At 46.6% G+C, this 16,647-nt stretch overlaps 4 pseudogenes across 1 annotated transcript in view; 3 read left to right on the plus strand and 1 right to left on the minus strand.

Annotated features, from left to right (window-relative positions):
• LOC138848393 (protein CDV3 homolog pseudogene) overlaps positions 1-13,423 on the plus strand; it is a 33,985-nt pseudogene extending 20,562 nt beyond the window's left edge. The window contains exons 2-5 of the transcript XR_016223621.1: positions 8,009-8,063; positions 9,912-10,016; positions 10,744-11,572; positions 13,416-13,423. The product of XR_016223621.1 is annotated as a protein CDV3 homolog pseudogene (transcript). The remainder of the gene's footprint in view (positions 1-8,008; positions 8,064-9,911; positions 10,017-10,743; positions 11,573-13,415) is intronic.
• On the minus strand, positions 1,076-1,842 carry LOC127488650 (protein FAM3D pseudogene; annotated as a pseudogene).
• Positions 1,783-16,523, plus strand: LOC100338379 (intracellular hyaluronan-binding protein 4 pseudogene; annotated as a pseudogene).
• LOC138847936 (deoxyhypusine hydroxylase pseudogene) lies at positions 13,629-14,312 on the plus strand (annotated as a pseudogene).
• Positions 16,524-16,647: the final 124 nt, after the last annotated feature.

Here is a 16,647-nt window from a genome sequence, read left to right on the forward strand (position 1 = left end):
AAGCTTTACATATATAATAAGATTACTTTCTACACTTCCTTTTTTAAAACAATTAAAAATTTAATATGATTAAGATCTTTTATCTTTGACTAGGATAGAATTAGATGATGTGTACCAAGCCTTTGAGATTTTTCAATCTTTGTGTGGTATTAGAAGTCTAAACAAAATGACAACTAGTACACTTAATACATATTTGGGAATTGTCAAGAGGTCCTTTTATTCTCTAACTTTAGGAATGTATCCTTCAGTGCCTTGGTCTGCCTTTTAGTGCTACATATTCATTTCACAGTTTATTTTATTTTATTTATTTATTTTTGACAGGCAGAGTTAGACAGTGAGAGAGAGAAAGACAGAGATAAAGGTCTTCCCTCCATTAGGTCACTGCCCAAGTGGCCGCTACGGCCAGCGCACTGGGCCGATCCGAAGCCAGGAGCCAGGTGCTTCTCCTGGTCTCCCATGTGGGTGCAGGGCCCAAGCACTTGGGCCATCCTCCACTGCCTTCCTGGCCCACACCAGAGAGCTGGCCTGGAAGAGGAGCAACCGGGACAGAATCCGGCACCCCAACCGGGTTTAGAACCCGAGGTGCCGGCCCCACAGGCGGAGGATTAGCCTAGTGAGCCACAGTGCCGGCCCATTTCACAGTTTAAAAACTGTGAAGTGTTGCAAATATAATTCATAATTATTATTTAAGGATTAGAAAACACAGATAAAGGATAATCAGATCATGTATGGTTGTCACTCAGTACTTTTTTTCCGAATCAGTAACAACAACTTTAATTCTGCTCGGGTGTGGGCGGGCAGTCCTCCCTCAGGGTGGGCCGGCAGCTGGCCCTGGATGCAGCACGCCGGTGCCCCCCTCACATGGCAGCTGCCAGAATCCGTGCAGCTCCCAGGTAGGAGCTCTCGGGGTGCTGGGCAGGTTTGGTTTCTGACCAAGGGCAGCGAGGTGCGGTGTGTGCAGCCCCTCGGCGCTCTCTGTACCGGTGCTGCCTCCTCCTTGGCCCTGCTGGACCTCTGCCCCCTGAGTCGGGCAGGAGCTTCCCAGAGCCCTGGGCCTGGGTGAGCCGCGGCCATCCTAGAACAGGTTGTTGGGCTCACAGCCTTCCATCTCCAGCAGCTCTGGCCAGCCCTCATATTTGTGTCTGGGTTGTTCTTCAGGTATTCCTCAAAGGGGCTTTTGCTCTTGAGTTCTCGGCCCCCAGGAACACCCAGCTATCGCAGCAGCCCAGCTGTGTGGCATAGGAGCTGCCGAGGTCAGAGAGGAGCTTCCTGATGTCGTCATTCATCTTGGTCCCTGGGTCATCGTAGGAGGCCACCAGCACCAACGTGCCCATTGGAACTTCTTTAAGGAATCGCACTGAAGTCTTGGTGTCTCCAGTACATGTTGAAGGAGTTGTGTCTCGGCACCAGTCCCATGGTCCCGTTCACCAGGGTAATGTTCAGGCCTCTGCCCACGTTGTTTTTCACTGGACTCATGATAATGTGGTTTTCAAAGCACATGGAGGGGCCCACGGCATTGGCAGCCCGCTGGAGATCAAAACGCAAAGCTGGCCGGGCAGGGCTTGCTGAGGCCACACTTGGTCTTCGCCACCTGGTTCTCCTTGGTGGCCAAGCCCATCCAGCACGGCAGATGGGATGCCTGCATGTTTGAAGCTGATGTAGCTGCGCACAAAGAACAGCGTGGTGACCAGGACAAAAGTGAATGCCTGGAGGCGTGCAGACCTGAGACTCATCCTGTGCAGGCAAGGAGCAGCTTCGGGTCAGGATGGGTCTTCCTGAGACTGGATCGCGTGGGCTGCCCGCGGCGGGCCCACAGGCGGCCGCGGTGGCATCAAGGGCGCTCTGGGGAGCCCCGTGGCTGCCGCTGCCGCGAAGCAGGAGAATTTCGGCTGCGTCGTGGCCAACCGCTTCCATCTGCCGCTGGACGACGAGTCGGACCCCTTCGACATCCTGCTCAAGGCCGAGCGCCAGTGCCAGCAGCAGCTGCAGCACAAGAGGCGCGACTAGGGGGCTGCAGCGGCCATGGCTGGAGCCGGTGGCCGTGGGGGCCAGAGCCCAGCCGCGGCCTTGGCCACAGACCTGGCGCGAGGAGGGAGTCCCAGAAGGAGCGCAAGAGCCTCCTGGCCCCGCGCTCAGCAGCCCGACAGCCCCGGCGGCGGCACGCCAGCCACTTGCCCAGAAACGAACTCCCAGAAGAGGGGAGCAGCAAGGACGGACTGACAGCCAGCGCAGGGGTGACGCTTGATGGAGCAGAGCGGAGACCCTACAGGGAATCCCGCCCCTGTGAGACCGAGAGGCAGGTGGACTGCACAGCTGAGACGTTTACAGATGAAAACCAGTGGACAGCTTTGATCGTGAGAGGCCTCTTCCAGGGCGTGGAGGCCCGAGAGGGGGCATGCGAGGCAGAGGCAGGGGCAGTCCCCGAAACAGAGCCTTTGATGCTGTCGACCAGAGGGAAGACAAGATTTTGAAAGATATGGCGGGAATGATAAAACAGCAGTCAGAACTGAAGACAACATGGGCTATGGAGTGTGCACTTGGGCGTCAGGGAAAGACACCCGTGACATGGAGCCGACCGCAGTGATGGAGGAGTCCCAGGACTCTGGAGCAGGAAACCCCAAGCAAAGTCCCTGAGTCAGAGGTAGAAGAAGAAACTCAAGTTCAAGAGGTGACCTTAGATGAGTGGAAGAATCTTCAAGAACAGACCAGACCAAAGTCCGAGTTGAACACCCGGAAGCCAGAATCAACTGTCCCTTCCAAAGCAGTGGCAATTCACAAGTCAAAATACAGAGATGCTGTGGTAAAGGATGACAAAGAGGACGACTCCCATGTTTTCCAGAAAGCTGCAAATGACATCACGTCCCAGCTGCAGATGAATTTTGGTAACCTCGCTTGTCCCGGGAGTGGAGCCAGAGGCGGCCCAGGGGAGGCAGGAGAAGTATTCGAAGGGCAGAGAACTGTGGGCCCAGAGCTGAAGTGGTGACAGGAGACGTGGCTCTCAACCCCCACGACCCCAGGACTTCCATTCCTGGCCTGAGGAGACTCGCCTTGCGGTCTCTGAGGACAATAGATGTCGTTTTTCTGGAGCCTGGATTCCTTGCACTTTGTTTGGTCTGGGTGTGGGAGGCGGCACTGTCCTGGGGAGGGGAGGGCTGGCCGTGTTTGCCGAAGGCTCTCCAGGTGGAGTTGAGGTGTGCAGACTGGAGGGACTCGCATGGGAAGCAGCCTGTCAGGCCGGGGGCGAGCTGTGGGGACCCCCAGCTGTGCCCCGCAGTGCAGAGGGCCACGGAGAACTTGACCAACTCATTTCAAGCGGTCACAGCCTAGTTTTCAAAGACCAACAAACTGGAACCCAAGTGTACTCACTGCTGACTTGTGACTGTTACACTCTGCCGGGGCTCCTGAGTTCTGGTTGCCATCTAGACAGCGGTTTGAAAATGCTGTTGTGCAGCCACTGGTCACCACTCTGTGACAGAGAAGTGGAAAAAATGGTGATTTTAATGGTGAGTTAAACTACCTCATGGTGCGTGCGTGTGTGTGTATGTGTGACACACTTAGTGCTTATGCGCACTGTGAGAGTACTGCCTTTCCTCGCTGTCATAAATATCGTTTCCCTTTACTCCTTAACTCATTCCAGTAATTTCCAATCCCAGGATCCCGTCAAAGCTTGTTCTCTCCAAGTTAATACTTATTTTTACAAAATTAGAGGTCATTTATTCAGTGTCATTTTATGTAACCTGTCAGTAGTATTGTTCTGAACAGAAAACCCTCCTCCAAAATAGCTTCCTCATTTGTTTTTCAAAATATCTTTCTGTCGGCCTGTGCTGTGGCTCAATAGGGTAATCCTCCGCCTGTGGTGCCAGCACCCCAGGTTCTAGTCCCAGTCGGGGTGCCGGATTCTGTCCCGGTTGCTCCTCTTCCAGTCCAGCTCTCTGCTGTGGCCCAGGAATGCAGTGAAGGATGGCCCAAGTGCTTGGGCCCTGCACCCGCATGGGAGACCAGGAGAAGCACCTGGCTCCTGGCTTTGGATCGGCCCAGTGAACCAGCCGCAGTGGCCACTGGGGGGTGAACCAATGACCTTTCTCTCTGTCTCTCTCTCTCACTGTCCACTCTGCCTGTCAAAAACAAACAAACAAAAAAATCTTTCTGTCTAGGGAGTGATTTTATTTCACTTGTCAAATATTAGTTGGTTGCCAATATGTGAGTTCATGTCTGGGGTTTCTATTCTGTCTCATTGGTCAACATGTGTATTTTTGTTCCAGTACCAGGTTGTTTTAATTATAACAGCCCTCTAGTATGTCTTGAAATCTGGTATTGTGATGCCTCAAGCTTCATTTTTATTTAAGATTGCTGTAAGTATTTGGGGTCTTCTATTTTTCCATATGAATTTTAGGATCTTTTTTTTTCTATAATTGTGAAGAATATCTTTGGTGTCTTGATTGGGATTGCTTTGGATTTATCGATTACTTGGGGTTGTATGGACATTTTGATGATATTAATGTTTCCAATCTATGAACATGGGATAACTTTCTATTTTGTGTCTTTTATTTCTTTCTCTTTTTAAAAATGATTGTAATAATTTATTTGGGAGGTAGATTTACAGTGAGAGGGAGAGACAGAGAAATGTCTTCCATCCACTGGTTCACTCCTCAATTGGCCACAAAGGCTGGAGCTATGCCAATCCAAAGCCAGAAGCCAGGGGCCTCTTCCAGGTCTCCCACATGGGTGCAGGGACCTAAGGACTTGGGCCATCTTCCATTTCTTTCTTTCCCTGCCCATAGCAGACAGCTGAATTGGAAGAGGAGCAGCTGGGACTTGAACCATCATCCATTTGGGATGCCAGTGCCTCAGGCCAGGGCATTAAACTGCTGTGCCACAATGCTGGCTCCTCTAATAGTCTTTTATTAGAGTCTTTCAGTTTGTTTATATAAAGGATCATATCAACTGCAAACAGGGATAATTATGCTTCTTTTTTTTCCAATTTGTATCATTTTGATTTGTTTTTCTTACCTAATTTATCTGGCTAAAGCTTCCAGAAGTATACTGAAAATAATGGTGAAAATGGTTGTCATTGGCTCCAGATTTAGTGGAAATCTTCCCAGCTTATCCCCATTCAATATGATGCTGCCTGTGGTTTAGTCATATATTGCTTTGATTGTGTCATGGTATGTTTCTTCTCTATGCAATTTTTAAAGTGTTTTTTTCATGAAAAGATGTGGTATTTCATCAAATGTTTCTCTGCATCTATTGAGATAATCATATGGCTTTATCTTTCATTTTGTTGATTTTAAATAACACATTTATTGATTTGTGTATGTTGAACCACCCCTGCATCCCTCAAATCAATTCCACTTTGGATAGATGATCTTGTTGATGTATTGCTAGACTCTATTTGATACTATTTTATTGAGAATTTTTGCATCTTGTCCACTAGGGATATTAGTGTGTAGTTCTTTTTTATTGCATCTTTGTGCTTTTGTAATTAAGGAAATGCTGGTCTCAAAGAACAGGTTTGGATTGATTCTATCCTTTTCAATTGTTTTGAATAATATAAGAATGGGGATCAGTTCTTCCTTTAAAGTTTGGTAGAATTCAGTCTCTTCAGGGCTGGCATAGAAGGTTAAGCTTCTACTTGCAGTTTCTGCATCCCATATAGGTGCTGGTTCAAGCCCCAGCTGTGCCACTTCCAATCCACCTTTGTGCTAATTCCCCTTGGGCCCTTACACCCATGTGAAAGACTCAGGAGGACCTCAGCAATGCTGGCTTTGGTTTGTCCCAGCCCCGGCCATTGCAGAGAAACCATTTGGGGAGAGAACCAGTAGATTGATTCTCTCTCTCTTTTCTCTCTCTCTCTCTCTCTCTCTCTCTCTCTATCTCTTCCCCCTAATCTCGCTGTCTTTTTCTCTCTGTATCTCTGCCTTTTAAATAAATAAATAATATTTTAAAACTGAATTCAGTGTCTTCTACAATAGTATTTGGAAAGCTGGATTTCATATGCTGAAGTTTGAAACCAGTTTGCTCCAACTCACAATGGATCAAGCATCTAAACCTAATACCCAAAACCATCACAATTACTAGAGAAGAACATAGAGGAAAGTCTACAATATATTGGCCTAGGCAAAGAATTCTTGGGTAAGATCCCAGAAACATGGGTAATAAAACATACACAAATAGACAAATGTGATTACATCAAGCAAGAAGTTGCTGTGCAAAAAATGAAATAATTAACAAAGTGAAGAGGTAATCAACAAAATGGGAAAAATATTTTCAAAATATACATCCAATAAAGGATTAACATCCAGAATATATAATAAGCTCAAGAAATTTAATAACAAAACACACTCCAGTCAAAAAATGGACAAATGGCATGAACAAGCATTTTTCTAAGAATGAAATAAAAATGGCCAACAGATGACAAAAAATTCAGAATCACTAGTCATCAGGAAAATGCAAATAAAAATCACAATGAGGTGTCACCTCTTCCCAGTTAAAATGGCTACCATCCAAAATCAAAAATGACAAATATTGGCCTTAATCATAAATATTCTGAAATAAACATAAAACTGTCACTCATTTATCTAGTTTTCTATTGCCTTTCTAGTGTATTCATCATAGTCCATTTTTTCTCATTCCCCTCTTTTTAAACATAGAATTGTTCTAGAGGGCAATCTTTGATATTCTTTCTAATGACTTTTACTACCTTGTATGTACTAATGATTTCCACATTTGTATCTCTAGCCCAGGAACCCTCCTTCATTTCAGATTAGTGTATCATACTGCCTACTTGAGATCTCTCTTTGGATACCAGTTGTGTAATTAAATCCTAACAAGTCCAAAATGTTACTAATGTTATTCTGTCTCATACCTGTCCCTTATAAAGTCTTCCTACTTAAAACCCTTAAAAGTAAAAATCTACTTTTAAAAAAAGTACTTTTTAAAATTAGTTTTAAAAGTAAAATCTACTGTACATGTTACAACCTGTCTTCTGGCCAGAATTCCTGGATTTGAATTGAGAGTCTGCTGAGGGTGGGCTGTCTGAGTTTAGGCAAATCACTTGGCCTTCTTGTACTTAGTTACTTCCTTTACAAGATGCCTAATGTTACCTAACTCACAGAACTGTGAGGATTGACAATGGTTTAACACAGGAGCAATGCTTAATACAACAGTTTGTAATTGTATATTATGTACTGAAAAATCTATTATCATCAATACTAAGGGTTTCTCTCCTAGTGACACCTTCCTATATAGATTTTAGTGACACAGAATCTTGAAAATAGCAATGACGACCAAACCTGGCTTATTTATTCCTACATATAATAAAAGTAATACTGTCTTTTCTCTTTTGCTTTGTTAGAAAGTTTGACATAAAGTTATCTATTATTAGTAGTGTTATTTTCCTTGTTCCTACATGTTGCTCATATAGTTAACCCCACTTGGAGAGTGTTACTGTACATTAAATCACTTAGTGGAGTACTTAAGAGGTAGTGCTTTATCTTAAATTGATGCTAAGTACATCTTTTAAATTGTTTCACCCATGAAAAATGAAGTATTTCTTAAGTGCATATGGAATTACAATATATGGAATTCCTGGACCTGCTGTTCCAGCTGGAGCTGAGCAGCACCAGCGAGGCCAACACCCTCTTTTGTAGCAAGTCTCTGGCCTCCAACTCCATGGAGTCAGGTGGGGGCTGCGACAGGACGCGGGCACAGGGGACCCTGCGGGAGTGGAGTGACCCTCTGGACCATGACCTGGAGGCTCAGCTCCTCTCCCGGCACCTGCGGGGCATGGAGCCTGCGACACGGGAGAAGTGTCGGGAGCTGTCTGTAATATAAAATAAGAAATATGGAATTAAATGTTAATTTCGGTGTAAAAATTTCCTAAATGATAGTTCTTTCATACTGAACATTGTCCATTGAACAGTAAGGGCCCCTTTGTTTATGGTCTTAAATATTTTTGAACCAAAATGAGCAGAGTATGTGAAACCTTGTCATATTTGTTTGTCTTTAGTTTCTTCTGTGAATCCCAAAGTCAGGAGTCTCTCTGCCCAGCCATAATGTTTCAAGTGAGTATTCCATGCTTTGTCATATTTTTGGAGTTCAGTGATCATAAGTACAGTCTAATATGAATGTATGTTCATTAATCACCAAATTCTTCATATTATTTACAATAACTCTTCATCCACCAGTATCCCCAGACAGGCATTAATCTAAACTCTATCTCCAGAGATCCACCATTCTTTTGGATATGCTACAATGTGTGGGGTTTGCTTCTGATTTCCTCTTTCTTAAAATATTTTGACTTTCATTATTTTTGTGGTCTTTCATTTCTTAATTGATTTGTATTGCCAAATAGTATGCCATTATAAAAGATATACTGCACACTGGTTTTCTTACACATTAGTGTTTGGGTTGCTTTCATATTTGGCTTTCATGAATATTGCTGCAGTGAGCCTTTATTGGTGTGTGGATTTTGTATCTTTTAGTGGCATACCTGGGAGATAAACTACTGAGGCAATAAACAGTCCCATGTAGAACAAGCTGAGAAACTGCCAAATTGCTGTCCATAGTGGCTGCACTGGAAGTTTATGAGGGTCCCATGCTCTTCATGTGCCTGGCAACATTTGTCTATGGCTGAATCAGTCATTTTACTGTATAGGAATTGATATATTTCCCAAAATTTGATTGCATTTCCAATGACTAGTTATAATTACATTTTTTGCAGTATTAAAATTAAAATGTCTTACTGAAATCACTGCTTTGTTTTAAAATTGTGTGTTCTTATGTGTGTTCTTATATTTTTCTTTTCTAGTATAAAATGCAATTTTTTAAATTTCTTAGTAATATTTTCACTTTGACGCTACATTGAATGCTAATACTAATTATATTTTCATGATGTTCATTGCTGCTCTACAGAAATATGATTGATGCTTATGTATTTATTTTATATTCTGAACATCACTGAGTTTTACTTTGGGATTTTAGTGAATACCTCAGAATGTCTTTTGCTTGCAAATATGTCTTAGATGTTACAAGTCACGTTTGCTCTTTTGTATGCAATCTGGAGTTTTTTTCTTTTGTGTGTGTGATTTCTTTAGCACAATATTCCATTGCACTGCTGAATAGAAATGTTAAAATATCTATGCCTTGGCCAGTGCCGCGGCTCAATAGGCTAATCCTCTGCCTTGCGGCGCCAGCACACCAGGTTCTAGTTCCGGTCGGGGCACTGGATTCTGTCCTGGTTGCCCCTCTTCCAGGCCAGCTCTCTGCTATGGCCTGGGAATACAGTGGAGGATGGCCCAAGTGCTTGGGCCCTGCACCCACATGGGAGACCAGGAGAAGCACCTGACTCCTGCCTTTGGATCAGCGTGGTGCACCAGCCGCAGTGCGCTGGCAGTGGCGGCCATTGGAGGGTGAACCAATGGCAGGGGAGGACCTTTCTCTCTGTCTCTCTCTCACTGTCCATTCTGCCTGTCAAAAACAAACAAACAAACAAACAAAAAAAACCTTGAGTTTGGACCAATGTCCGCACCAGATGTAGCTGGTTTGGATCGGTGGCCTCTACAGTAAGGTTGTTAGGGTTTTTGGAGATACTCTATACATTATATGGGTGTTGGTTCATGTCCCAGCTGCACCTCTTCTGATCCAACTCTCTGCTATGGCAAAGTAATGGAAGAAGGCCCAAGTGCTTGGGCCCCTGCCCCCATGTGGTAGACCCAGAAGAAGCTCCTGGCTTCGTATCAGCCTAGCTCCAGCCATTGGGCCATTTGGGGAGTGAACCAGCAGATTGAAGACCTTTTTCTCTGTCTCTCCCTCTCTGACTGTAACTCTGCCTCTCAAATAAATAAAATATTTAAATATATATAGACATAAATTGTTTTAAAGAGTGGCAAGTGATTTTGTTCTGTTTTCAGTGATACTAAATTCATAACTGTCAGTGGTACTAGTATCTTTGAAGATTGACTACTGCAAAAGAAAGTGGAACAAAGTGGGAAAATTCAAGTGAAATGAAGAACATGGTAAGTCTTGAGAGACTAAATAACACTTTTAAAATTTTCATGTTCATATTTGTTAAGCACTTTTAACATGCAAGACACTCGTCAGTCTCTGGTGATAAAATAAACAACACAGATTCGGTGATTGCCTTGAGGGGCTGTGGTGTAATTTTGCAACACGGAGTTGTATTCCCCCCCAAAAAAATTATAGACTACACGAAAAAGAAAGAAAAAGTTCTTGAAGCATCTGTGTGCATGTTAAATATATTGAAACTTGAGAAGTTAAATAAACACATAAGGACATGAGGTAGTTTTCAGTTTAATACTACAGTGGCACCATGACATTGGTTAGTTTGTGTGCTCAAAAATAGAAAGTGAGTGAACAATAAAAACATTTCACATCTACTTTCCTAGATGTAGTGTGTGTGTGTGTCTGTGTGTGTGTTTATGGTTTTTCTTCACTTAATAACTGAAATTCTGCAAAGTACATCATTTGGTGATTCTGTAGTTGTGTGAACATCATAGATTATGCTTGCACAAATTTTCCTGATATAATCTACTACACACCTGGGCTACATTATATTGTGTAACCTATTGTTCCCAGACTACAGACTAACACAGCGTGTAACTGTCCTGATCACTGTTGACAAGTGTGACACAATGATTAGTATGTTTGTATTTTAAGATAGAAAAATTACAGTGTGAAAACCACAGTTTGAAAGATGAAAAATGCTTCATTTTTGTTTGATAGTTAGCATGAATTGAACTTGCATGATTAGACCCAGCACTCCTCAGCACACAGTGGGAGCCGCGTACCCTACTGCCCGTACCTCAGGGACCCCTCAGGGCTGGGGCTGCACCACACCTGGCCCGGTGAGCACAGAGCCAACCTGGAGCCCTTGCTCGGGGCCCCGAGGGCTTCACCTGCTGCGGGCCCCACCCATCCTGGCCAAGGAAGCCATGGCCCCTGCTGAGATGGAGGAGGGGAGCCTGGACAACGTCTTCGCCAAAAGGGACAAGAAGAAGGAGGAAGAGCAGAGCAGCCTGTGGCGAGCACCGCGGGTGTGGAGGGCAGTCCTGGCAGGAGCAGCCGAGCAGCGGGCGGCGGGGTGGGTGAAGGGGCTGGACCGGGAGACAGCAGCACCTTGGGCACTGGGGCTGCCACCAAGGCCGTGACGAAAGATGAAGATGAATGGAAAGAGTTTGAGCAAAAAGAGGTGGATTATAGTGGCCTCCAAGTTCAGGCGATGCAGATAAGTGAAAAGGAAGAAGATGATAATGAGAGAAGATCCAGGTGATAACTGGGAAGAAGATGGAGGTGGCAGTGGTGGTGTAGAAAAATCTTCAGGCCCATAGAATAAAACCACTCCAGCACAAGCACGTCCTGCTCCAGTAATTGTTACAGAAACTCCAGAGCCAGCGATGACAGTGGTGTGTGTATAGGCCGACTGGAGCCAGGCTAACCACAACCAGGAAGATGCCACAAGGGCCACCAGAGATACACAGTGACACACAGTTCCCATCCCTGCAGTCCACTGCCAATCATGTAGAAAGCCAGAAGGATAAAGAGCTAACAAGCAGTTGGAATTTCTCTCTTGCTCACTCCCTCTCTCACTGCCTCTGTAAATCTGCCTTTCAAAGAAATAAAGCTTTTAAAAAGAAATTGATGAGATTTTGTTGGGTATTGCTTAGAATCTATAGATCACTTTATTTTTTTTAAAGATTTCTTTATTTATATGAGTTACACAGAGAGAAGGTGAGGCAGAGAGAGATCTTCCATCTCCTGGTTCACTCCCCAATTGGCAGCCAGAGCCAGGAGTTTCTTCTGGGTCTCCTACATGGGTGCAGGGGCCCAAAGGTTTGGGCCATTTTCCATTGCTTTCCCAGGCCATAGCAGAGAGCTAGATCAGAAGTGCAACAGCCGGGACTCAAACCGGCACCCTCATGGGATGCCAGCACTGCAGGTGGCGGCTTTACGGCTATGCCACACCTTTGGCCCCTCTATAAATCACTTTAAAAAGAATTTGAAATTCCTAAATATCAAGGCTCTAAACTGTGAGCATGATAAAATCTTTTAATTTTCCTGAAATATCTTTCAGCAATGCCTTAGTTTTCAGTATACAGATATTTCCCATATTAAATTTATCCATAAGTACATATAATTCTGATACATCTATTGGTCTCATCATAGGCTTTTATTATACAATTTCCCTTGTTCGTACTGTTAATATGTTGAATTACATTGTGCATTTTCTTAATCCTAAACCAATGTTGGATTCCTGGGATAAGCGCCACTTGGTCATTGCTTCTTACTTTTCTTTATAAAATATTGGAGATTACCACTGTCCCAGAATGTTCTCTTTGGATTATTCTCTTTCATCCTTACCTTTGCTCATCTCAATGCCAACAACTGCTATGACTTTTTACTTTTATGAGCAGGGATTAGTTTTATGTATAGTTTCATATAAATGGAGTCATATATTACATAGCTTTTTCTGTCTGATTTTCTTATTTTTCAGATTTTTCCATGTTCATTTACAAATACTTTATTGTTACTCCTTAGTATATTCCCAGAACTTAGACTCTTTCCAGTTTTTGGCTGTTATCAACAAAACTGCTATGTGCACTTGTGCTAAGACTTTCTGTATTTTTTTTGACTTTCTCTGGAATACATACTAGGGAATATAATTGGTAGATGGATTTTACAGAAGGTTTGGGTTTTCATTTTTAGAAGCTACCAGATCCTTTTCCAAAAAGAGTGAACTGCTTTTTTTAAAAATTTTTTTACAGGAGAGTGGACAGCGAGAGAGAGACAGAGAGAAAGGTCTTCCTTTTGCCATTGGTTCACCCTCCAATGGCCGCTGAGGCCAGCACGTTGCGGCCAGCGCACCGCGCTGATCTGAAGGCAGGAGTCAGGTGCTTATCCTGGTCACCCATGGGGTGCAGGGCCCAAGGACTTGGGCCATCCTCCACTGCACTCCCTGGCCATAGCAGAGAGTTGGCCTGGAAGAGGGACAACCCCGACAGAATCCGGCGCCCGGACCGGGACTAGAACCTGGTGTGCTGGCGCCCCAGGCGGAGGATTAGCCTAGTGAGCCTCGGCGCTGGTAAGAGTGAACTGTTTTAACCTCTCACCAACATTGTGAGATAATTTGGGCTGTCTCATACCTTTGACAACCTTTTACACTGTTAGTTTACCCATTTTGTTTTGCTTAATGTTCTTGTGTGTTTTTTCATATTTAACAATCTGTAATTCAAATGTAAAATTCAATACAAGCCATTTGTAGGGTTTGGAATCTGTTGTTCCTTAAAAACAAGAATGGGGAAATGCAGCAAAATGACCTTTCCACTTTTTAAAAACATCCAAAGAATAGATCATGGGGCCGTGAAAGAGCCACTTAATCAAATCCAGTTTCTCCCTAGACCAATAGTCTTACACTCATTCCAGTCTTAATTGCATATCCCTGAATGAAAAGACTCACCATTCAGTTTTGCTTTCATAGCCATTTAAAAACACTCAGCACCAAAGCTTGCTCCCTGTAACACCAGACAACGCAGGAAGCTCCTTCAGCGTCCATGTCTTCTTTGTAAACAAGGAGCAGGGATGTGTAGAAAGCAGAGCTGAGCCTGCACTGACATTTCCCGGAAACCGCGGGTGCCATTCAAAGGCCCAGATGCTCTCAGGCTTGCAGTGAATCACATGAGCCCTCAGCTTCCGGCCCCGCGAGCTCTGGGGCCGTTCTTTGCAGGGAGGCCCTGGGGGCCCTGGGGGACCCCAAGGTCCTGGAGCTCCTGAAGACGTATTCCACGGACCCATGATCGCGGTGGCCAAGACGGGCCAGCTGGCCGTGGGCGTCTGTAGTGGCCGCAGCGCGGCGCGGAGCCTGCGGCCGGGCCCTACCTCTCGGTGGACCCCGCGCTGCCCGCCGAGGAGCACGACGTGGGGGCTGCGAGAGGCGCTGCCGGACGAGGCCTGGCCGCTCTTCGACCGCTACTGCGCCCGGTTCGCCCTGCGCAGCGCCGGCGGCGAGGAGGCCGCGCCCTGTCCACCAGGAGGTGGGCTACGTGCTGGACCAGCTGCAGCATGAGCGGCCGCCCTGGCGCGCCGGGCCGAGAGCCCCACGGTGCGGCACGAGTGCGCCGAGGCCCTGGGCGCCATCGCCCAGCCCGCCTGCCTGGCGGCGCTGCGGGCCCACGCGGCGGACCCGGAGCGCGCGGTGAGGTAGAGCTGCGGGGCGGCCCTGGACGTGTTCCAGAGGAGCGCTGGCGGCCTCCCAGTATGCGGACGGGCTGGAGCGACTGCAGGCGGGCGTGTCCTAGGCCGGCCCCGCCCCCAGGTGTTGCAGCCCCGCCTCCAGGGGTTCCAGTCCCGCCCTGGAAGGCTCAGGACACGCCCCTGATGGTTCCAGCCCCGCCCCCAGAGGTTCCAGGCCCCGCCCCCGGACGGTGCTGGTTCTGCTCCCAGGGTGCAGACGCTCTGATCGCCCCACCCAGTCAGGGACCTGTGCATCCGCCTGGCGCCCCCGAGGGCCTAGCGCAGGGCTCCACCGCGCAAAGTTCCCAGGCACGAGGCCTGTGGGGGGACCCGGGGGCTGTGCCTGAGCTGCTGAGAAGCTGGGGCTACAGTGGCTCAGGCTTCCCTCAGAATGGGACAGCGGGGATGGGAGGCCTCGAACTCGGTCCTCAGGGCGGGGAAAGGGGAGCGGAGGCGGTCGCTGGGTGGACCTGGTGGGGTCACGAGCACCAGTGAACCTTTTAGCCTAATGTACATAGAAACTTGAAAAAGTTGAAGGTCAATATTATAACTAATTTTTTATTTATTTGAAGCACAGGAAAAAACTTGGTACACTTCGGAAATTCAGTGGCACACATACACTGCTATAACTTCAGGAACATTATACAGTTAAAAAGATTAAAATGGGAATAAAAGGGGAAAAAATACTCTCCTGTTTCAGACACTACATTAAATAATTTTACCTGCCCAAACAGACCATTTACAAATATTTGGTCAATAAATTGCTAACATCCATAAAAAGGAAGATTTTTTTACTAAAATGCATGAATGTAAAAGATTGATATCTAAACAAGAAAAGACAAAACCAAATGGAATGAAAGCCTCTCTGTCACGTCTAAAATCGGGCTTTCTGTTGGGGTCTTCATACTCTTCTCTCCCTCTACCATATCCTGCTGGAGCTCCAGGCCCCATTCCTCTAGGACCCTGTCCACCCACAGGCCCGGCACCTCCCTGCCCAAAGTGCTCAGTGCGCATGCCGCTTCCCATGACGAAACCACTCATGGTGCTGCGGAACTCCAGGGTTAGCTTCGTCACCTATGCCGCCGCCACCACCACCTGGAGGTGGGAATTTCTGGGACTTTCGCTGTCCATTGCTCCTCCACCTCCCATTCTCACGTCTCTTTCTCTTGGGCCCATTTAGCCCATATGACTGTAACTTTCCTCTCTTGGGTCTCATTTGTTCTTCCATCTCACGTTGATGAATCCTCATCTCTTCCTCCTTTCTATGGCATTCTTTCTCTTGCCTCAAGTGCATTCCTCTATGTTTCTGTATTTGGGGTTGTGAAGTTTTTCCATACATTTTAATTCTTCCTAGTGTCGCATTAGATCTTGGCGCTAAAGTTTGCCTGATGCTCATGATAGCATCTTTCATCCCGATTTTTCATTTGCATCTGTCATATTTTTTCTCACTTTGTTCCCTCTTTGTGGCCCCAAGAACCGTCACGGACCCTCCCACAGACGGATGCGCGACGCGGTGCGTTTTAGACCAGGAACCACGGGCGTCAGGGCCGCGGAAGGCAGGGAACCGAGGAGTCAGAGACGGAAACATGGGCTGGAGCCGGAACTCCTCCCAGAGCCTTCGGGTTCTGGATCTGCGCGGGCAAAAGCTGTGTCCAGGGACGGGGAGCATGTGCGCTGACCTCGCATGGAGACAGAAAGGACAAAAGGTCCCCTGGCTTTGACCGTCCCCGGTTCAGCATTGCCCAGCATTTAAGGGAGAACCGCAGGTTCCTGTGCAGGGAAGAAGCAGCAGACACTGCCCTTCCAATGCCCCCCTCTCCACCCACCCAGCGCAAGGTCAGAGCTGAGTCAGGTCAGGGGGGCCCCAGTTCTGCTTGAGAGCGCCAATAAATTTATGGCTAAAGGGACCAACGGTGACACCTGCATTCCATGTGAGCACTGGATCAGGGCTCGGCTGCTCCGCTTCGGATCCAGCTCCTGCTAATGCGCCTGGGAGAGCAGCAGAGGATGGTCCGAGGGCTTGGGCCCCTACACCCACGTGGGAGACCCGGAAGAAGCTCCTGGCTCCTGCCAGCGTTGTGGCTATAAAGGGAATAAACCAACAGATGGAAGGTTTCAGTCTCTCTCTCTCTTCTCGTCTGCCTTTCAAATAAATCTTTAAAATAAAAATTCGTGTTGAAAACCCAGGATTCTCTTTTCTGATTGGAATACTTATGAATTTTTATTGCTGGTAACTTAACGTTTTCCTTTTAATAAAGCTCAAGAGTTTCTACAAATGGAATTTATTGTGACTGTCCTGCGCTGCCCGGAGCCCCTGCATCACTTCCGGTCATCAGACCCCGCCTCTATTCCCCTCACTGCGCCTATTGCAACGCTTGTAAGGCTTGTTTCTATCAGTAT

The sequence above is a fragment of the Oryctolagus cuniculus genome, chromosome 17, assembly GCF_051225735.1.
Source record: "Oryctolagus cuniculus isolate XC-2025 breed Fujian yellow rabbit chromosome 17, ASM5122573v1, whole genome shotgun sequence".
Lineage (NCBI taxonomy): Eukaryota > Metazoa > Chordata > Mammalia > Lagomorpha > Leporidae > Oryctolagus > Oryctolagus cuniculus.